The sequence below is a fragment of the Uloborus diversus genome, chromosome 3 (genome assembly GCF_026930045.1).
Source record: "Uloborus diversus isolate 005 chromosome 3, Udiv.v.3.1, whole genome shotgun sequence".
NCBI classification, from domain to species: domain Eukaryota; kingdom Metazoa; phylum Arthropoda; class Arachnida; order Araneae; family Uloboridae; genus Uloborus; species Uloborus diversus.
In genome coordinates, this window is record NC_072733.1 from 75044081 (window position 1) to 75052054 (window position 7974).

The 7974-nt window shown below is 30.0% G+C and overlaps 1 long non-coding RNA gene across 1 annotated transcript; it reads left to right on the forward strand.

The window, feature by feature from the left end:
* The first annotated feature begins 1829 nt into the window (after positions 1-1829).
* Positions 1830-7429, forward strand: LOC129219451 (uncharacterized). Its single transcript, XR_008580419.1, has 3 exons — positions 1830-1903; positions 4033-4103; positions 7267-7429. It is a non-coding gene; the product is annotated as an uncharacterized LOC129219451 (long non-coding RNA).
* The last annotated feature ends 545 nt before the right edge of the window (positions 7430-7974 follow it).

Sequence of the window (7974 nt, forward strand, 5' to 3'; positions counted from 1 at the left end):
TATTGGATGAAGAAATTAACTTTGAAGAAAGGAAAAGACTAGTCTAAAAAATGCTTGTGATAAGGAAGACGTGTCTGGTGACTTTATAAAAAAATTTCAGATAACAGTAGATGATTTGAAACACTTTTTTTGGTAGCGATCTTTATCTTTATAGAATCAATTACAAGTGAATAAAACTGTTTGATAAGTTACAAACACCAAAAGATGTTTTCCTATTTGATCCTGATTCATGGAAAAATGAAGGAAGCTATTTAAAGGGAAGAGATATCGTTAAAATGATAAACGTTGTGAATGATATAACTGAAAGAGGAGTACAATTAATTGAATAATTTCACAATCAATTTACCACATATGAGTCACAAAAGCAATTTATTTTACAGACAGTCCAAAACTATTGGGGAAAAATGCACACGATTGAGATACATTGAGAAAAGCGTACAAATAAGGAAAAGTTTCTAAAGCACTATTTCATTCTTATTCAATGAAAAATCTTTAGATGATATGAAGTAATTAAAAAGATTAATTTTAGTGCTACCTCATTGTAAAAATATTTTGCAAACCTAGGGGAAACGATGTACGGAGTTTGGCGTAAAAAATCGAAGATTTGTAGGGAAAATATCAAAAGTGTTAAAGTTCAACGTCCTAGGGGCACGTGTTATTATTGACCGATCGAGTTCAAACTTTGCACAGATTACTTTTTATTATAATGGTCACAAAACTAGGGGGCGTCACTTGTTCAATTCCGAAAAAAATATTTTGCCATATATACACACAAAGATATATATATATATATATATATATATATATATATATATATATATATATATATATATATATATATATATATATATATATATATATATATATATATATATATATATATATATATATATATATATATATATATATATATATATATATATATATATATATATATATATATATATATATATATATATCTGTGTGTGTATGTGTGTGTGTATTATTTTTGATTTCGACAGAGGTTGGCGAAAAGGAAAATAAAGCCCCTGCTCACCCTTTCTTGGAATTCGATTCTTTTCCTCTTAAGTACCGACGGAAGCTTGAGTACTAGAGCATCGTTTTGTCAGTGATTAATTTTTCTCATTATGTAGGGTAGACGAACTAGTGCATGAACACATCCAAGTAAACAAACATCTCTTTTTTTTTAATCTAATTGTTTTATTTTATTATTATTATTTTTTTTTGTTAAATAAAGGTTTCAAAAGTTTTTTTTTTAGATGAATTGGCAATCGTAATTTCCTTCTACACGTTTTCAAACAGAAAACTGCAAAAAAATGCAGTTATCCACTGGCTAGGAGTGTTCATTCACTGATTTATTGCACATTTTGCAATTCAGTCCAAAGTTATAAGAATTTCCCTAAAATAATTACAAATATCAATTAAAATATTTTTACTTTCGATTGCCAAACTCTAGCTTTTAACAGTGTCAAGCATTTTTGATTGAGCTCATGTGTTTCATTCACTGATCGGTCTACCTAATTCAGCTAAATAATACCGATAAAGTTGCATCTCTTATTAGAGCTGTTTAGTCACCCTGCCCTACAATCTGAAATGTTGATTCAGTAAAACATGCACTGTTAAAAATTTCACTGAAAAAATGGTTAAATAACAGTTTATTTTATTGTCATTTTACCGTATTCAGCCTCAACAGTCAAATAACCATAAAAAAGATGGTTTTCAAACCATTAATCGAAAGAAAAACAGTATTTTCACCGTATTTTGAGAAAGCGGTTATTTCACCGTAAAGTTTTGCCAATCGGATCGACTGACAGCCAATAGGAATTCAGCGCGCGCAACGCCATCTTCCGGAAATGGAAAAGCGAGGGTGATGATAGCAAACATGGCGGCCTCTATTGGAAAGGTAAATACATTTTTCATTTATTAGATTTTTAGTTATTTGTTTAGTTTTACTTAATATTATCTCTACTAACACTTATTTTAAGAGCTGAAACGCACTTATAACATATCAATGAGTGCCACTGCACCTATTCTTTTCTTTAGATTATACATATACGTAAGCAATGTTGAATGTTGAATGTTGAATGCATTTACAGTAGTAAATTTGAAACTTCGACTCTTCCCTCTCTATTTCCCTGAGTTTATTATCCCTTCCAGGGAAAATACTGTTCAAGTTGCAAAAAACAATTATCTTTTAGGAATTGTAACATATTTTGCGAAATACTGAGTATTTGGCCGAGAATTACAATCGTATACGGTTGAAAATTGTCTTCCATATTGCATGTAGTATGATATGTGTCGAATTTGGTTAGTTTATCTGCAATTCTGCACAAATTTAAATTCCTTTATTTATTTGAAAATCTACTGCTTCAGATGTATGATTTTACAGCGTACAATCATGCTAATGTTATGTAAATAAATCTTGCAGGAAACCAAATGTTTCTGCACCATGACTATTATTAAACTTGGATCACTGTGATTAATTAAATTAGATTGCTTTTTAGCAGTATTTATTATATTGTAAATCAACTTTTAGATATTTGAAGTATGAAAAATCAGTAATAAGCTGACTTTTCATATTTATGACCACTTAATATCATGATGTCTTATTTTTTTACTTTTTCTGTTTTATGTGTAAATGAGTAAGTAAGAGTAAGGTTAATGTTATGTGTCGTAAGATTTAAGAAATAAGTTATTAGGTAACGGATAAACTAAAACCCCCACTTATACGAATTTTAAAAATCCTCCCGGAACCAAATATTTCCACTTAGACGCAAGTGTTCAAGTTCCCAGCTTAATCGAATAATATTGTTTAGCTTTCCCAATATTTTTGCAGAGAAAATTTTCGAATAAATTAAGTCAGAACTAGAGTTTAATCCGAGTTCAAAACTTTTTAGCAAAAAAGCTAAAATGTGAAAAAAAAGCTTTAGCGAAATGCTAAAACATCCAAAGTTAATGAATATCTTTCCATAAGGCAAATTATGGGGAAGGTGTTTCTTTCTAAATGCCTCAATGCGTTTCACCTGCAATTGCAAATTAAATTCCAAATTTAATTTGAAATGAAAAAATTTAGAATTAATGCAACTGCAAGCAGAAACACTGGTAAGTACAATTATTGACGTAAGATATAAATTCATATTTTTTTGGCCAACAATGGGGGGGGGGGGGGCATTTATATTTTGTCAAAGCATTTCCACTAACTCTAATTTCTTTTGTCGTTCCCATTGCAAAAACCAACGCAGTTATAAGTTAATAACACTGAAAAATATTTACCCTTTTAAGATGAGTATAAATTGATAAATACATCCTAACCTCTTTTTGTGGTGGATAGGGACCACATTAAAAAACTCGCATAAAAGAGTTCGTTCGTTTCATAAATAACTTCGTCCATTTTATAAATACTTCCCAATCTCAAGCTTCAAAAATTTTCATATTGTGACATATTATTTATGTAACGCTTACTCATTTTGTGTGTAATGGATTACTGGGAGTATACCCTCAGAAAAATTGGTAGGAACATCACTGATCCAAATAACAATCAACAGCAAACAGAAGAGCAATTACGTCGTCAAATGTATTTCATTTTAGCAGTAATTGCTTTTAAGCATCTTCAAATTACGAGGCTCTGTTGTTTTTAAGTAATTGGCCGAACAGAATATTCGGCTTGTCTGCAGGCAGGGCCGCCAAGAGTTAAAGGGGGGTCCCCTTGTCAGTTTGGTTGATGGGCCCCCACTCCCCCATACTTTATGAGAAAGTAAGTGTAAAAAACTAAATACTTATAATTAATGTCCTATAATTTTCAAAATCTCATGACTCCGAGCAATGCCATGAGAGCTGTGTATGCACAGTTAAAAAAGTAATTAAAAAAAAAATTATTAAAAATCAGTTTTGCTATCTAATTTTTCTTTTGTATTTGTATTACAAACAGATGAAGCATTTTAAAATTATGAAAAATATGCTTATGATATAAATAATTAAAGTATGTTTTTAATCCTTATGTGACTTACTAGTGTTTTTCTTTTCACCTAATAGACCTAAGAATTTGTGGACAGTTGATGGCATTGGGAAAAACTCATCAATGATGCATTTGCAAACTTTAAGAGGTACTAAGTATTTTCATTTATTTTTTGTTTCCAATTAGTCTCTTTCTGGATATCTGTTTGACAATCTTGTAGAATGCCTAAAAATTTGGTATTATTAATCTTTGAATTAAAATATTGAAAAGTTAATATCCAAGTGTTTCGTTGTTATATATTATTAATCACCTATTTGATTAATTTTTGAAATTATATATTTTTAAACACTTAATATTATGAAGTTTTTTTTTCTGGTTACTGTTTCATATTTAAATGAGTTTGATAGTAGGGTTGATGTAATGTGCCGTAAAATTTAAGCAAAAATAAAATTTTAATTTTACATTTGAGGCTTTTCTATTACAGAAAAATTACTTTGAATTTGATAATAGTAGTTTGGCTATGGTTTTCAACTGCTGTAACTTTCCTTCATTCCATAGAGAAAGATGTGTTTGTTTATCAATTGTCAGATATTTACATTTGTTTGCTATTTGATGGTAGAATACTGAAATAATTAGCCGAATCAAATATCTGGTTTATCTGCCGAATAGGAAGTATACTGAGTATCAACTGAATATTGTTAAAATGTTATTTTAACATTTTTATAAAAACTTAATATTCTGAGTTATTTTTCTGGTTATTGTTTTGTTTTTAAATTATTTAGTAATTTTCAGTAAATTACTGCCCTAGAGCCAGAGCTAAGGCAGAAATACATAAAATACACCACCAGCTCAGTCATTCCATTCGAGGGTTGTAGTTTCGTGCTTATTAGCACTCATGAGCCCAGATTAGGAAGTGACTGCGCTGGAGGTGGAAAACAACTTAAGAGAGCCAAGAGTGCCAAACAAACTGGTAGCTCATATAAAAGAAGTGTTTGGCACTCTTGGCTTCCTTAAGGGGGTTTTCCATCTCCAGCTCAGTCCCTTCCTATTCTGGGCTGATGAGTGCTAATCAGCACGAAACTGCAGTCCGCAAATGGAATGACTGAGCTGGCGGTGTATTTTATGGATTTAGTAATAGAGTAAGGTTCAGGGGCATGCACAGGGGGAGGAGAGAGAGAAACACCTGTTAGCCTGAGCATGAAGGGTGCCTGAGATTTTTAAAATGAGAGATGAAATATGTGTAGGGGACATAAGAGTAAACAATATGGAGGAGGGCCAGAAAAAATCATTTGTGACGGGTCCTTGGTAAGGTTAATGAGGTGTGTGATAAGATTTAAGAAAAATTGAAAAAGCAATACAACTTGAGCTTAGTATTTTCTCTTGCATTACATTTACTTTCAGTGTGATAATACTACTATTAATAAGAATTTGCATACTATAATTTTCATTCATTGTTTCAAAAAATATGTTTTTGGTCTCCATTTGTCAAATATTAAATTTTTTCAGTATTCCGTTGCTGAATATTAAAGTACAATCGACCAAACTGAATCTTCGGTGCATCCGTAATTTGAATTATATCTGTGACAAAGCCAATTTAACTTTAACCAGGAGTTTGCAATTTTTTTTTTTTTTTTTTTTTGCATTAAAAAGTTTAACAGTTATTTTTACATTTGAAAAAAATCATTCAAGGTAAAACTAAAAATAATTCTTCAATTGAATAGGCTAACTCTTTAGGATATTATATAAATCTAATAACATTCTATCCAAGTAGCAATTTTGTTTTTATAGTGATTAATGTTACTTTTATATATTGTTGCAAATAATGCCAAAAATTTGAATATGTAAAATCAGTTTTAAAAATTCAAAATCCAAGTTTTAAAACCATTGGGAAAAAGTTGGATCACTGTTTAAATGTTGTTTTCAAAAATGTCGGGGTGGGGGGGAGGGGGGAGTGAGAGAGAGCTATTTTCAATGGCTTAAAAAGTCTTGGTAACAAAGTTAAGGATCTGAAATGAAATTACTTCATAAATTATTCGAGATTTTTCTTGCTTTGTCATTTGAAGTTATTGGGCATTTTATAGAATATCCTTGTGGACTTAAAAGAGGAATTAATGGTGTCAGTTACAGTTGTATACTCTTCAAACAAAGGACAAAAAAGTTTGTCGTAAGGTTAGTATTTAAATTTCACAAAGTGAGGGCTTTGTTTTTTTAGCAGAATAAAAGATCTGTTATAGGATTTTTTTTTTTTTTGATGAATAGTTAAGAGGAAATTTTATTAATTTTTATTTGTTCTATTTAGTATATTTTCCAATTTTTAAAATTATTTTTTGCAAGCAAGTTGAAAAATAAAGTCTGAGGCTTTATTATTTTTCTCAGAAAAAAATTGCATAGCAAACTTTTTTTTTGTATATACAGTTGAACTCGGTTAATATGAAGTATCAAAAAGCTATGAATTCGTTTGTATTAGCAGTTATTCGTAACTACTGTGAATGAGTGATTCTGTGGGGGGGAAAAAAACATGAAGAAATGCTGCTCTACATTTAAAAAATATTGCTGCACGAATTGTACATTTAGCACATTCATTTATAAGAAACGAGGTATTTATTTCTGAATATATTTGGAAAATATTGAAAAAGGAAGATGGTATCGAAAATCACGGAATAGGTTGTAATCCGCGCAATGGAAGACGAACAATTTTATCTCTGTATAAATTGCAATTTCTGCGGGTCAACAAATGTACGGACTGTATTTTCTATGCAAAATAATCTATATTTTCTTGATACACGATGGGACTTCTACTACCAAACGAAGTAATGAATAATTTATAGAAAAGGATACTACAGTATTCAACCACAAACGTTTTTAGTAAGAGGTCAGCAATTTTTGTTCGTCTTAGCCGAGACTTGCAATTATGCATTATGCGTGAAATTGTAATTAGATAGCGAACCAAACTTAACGAATAAAACGTTCATTTTTGCCGTGATTTCATATTAAGAGAGTTAAACTGTACATATAATGAATGTACTTTATTTGATTAGCTTTAATGTGCTTTAAATGCAACTGAATTTTTTAATAATGCTGCAGATGTATTTTAGCTTGTAAGTTATGCCTTAAGAAAGCATATTTAATTTGCTACGTTCTTCCTAACGAACCAGTATGTTCTATTGTGTATTGAGGTAAATATTGGAAAAGATGAAAAGTGATTTTGCTGTTGCATTTAATTTAATGTTAACAGAAACTGATTTTGTAGTTTCAGAATACCATAATATTAAGCTTGTGTTTTACATGGCTAATTTTAATCTATGTTTCAGGTGCTTTGTGGAAATAAATCCAATGCCTGGGTCCAAGACATAAAAGATGATTTTTATTATTTGTAAATGTTGCGATTTGTAATACATTTGTTATGTTGTATATATGTATTTGTGAATTATTTTGTATTGCTCAAATTCTAAAATAAACAAGATCTCCACGTAAGGTTTCTTATTTTTTCTGTGTTTAAAATATTTTCAATAATAGAGAGCTTGGATTAAATTGTCGTTTGGGAGGTAAAACTCAGTACCAGCAAATTTTACATTATTGTCATCTACTGTACTTAAGTTTTTTTTTTTTCTTTTTTTTTTACAAGCTTGCTTATTTGGTTGGAACTCGAAAAATAGAGCTTGAGTAAAATGTAAAATTTCAGCATTTCCCTAATGCTGGTATGGAATTCAAAAATTATTTTTTCACATAGCTCAAAAAATCATTTCTGCAGGTATACCTTCCCATAGTAGTACATTCAAATGCATATGCAATTTCAGATTCTTACTTCTTTTTTTTTTTTTTTTCATGTTAGTGCACTTGAATGCATAAATGTTTATTGCTGGGTTTTTTACTTGATTTTAGGTCCTTTTTTATCTTTGAAAAAAATTTAAGAAGTAATTTTTGTTTCGTCATGTCTCATAGAAGCCGACCTTGAAGAACCATTGCTTACCATTTTTTGTGTGAATGATTGGAAAGATCCAATCGTTTTAGTTCAGAAG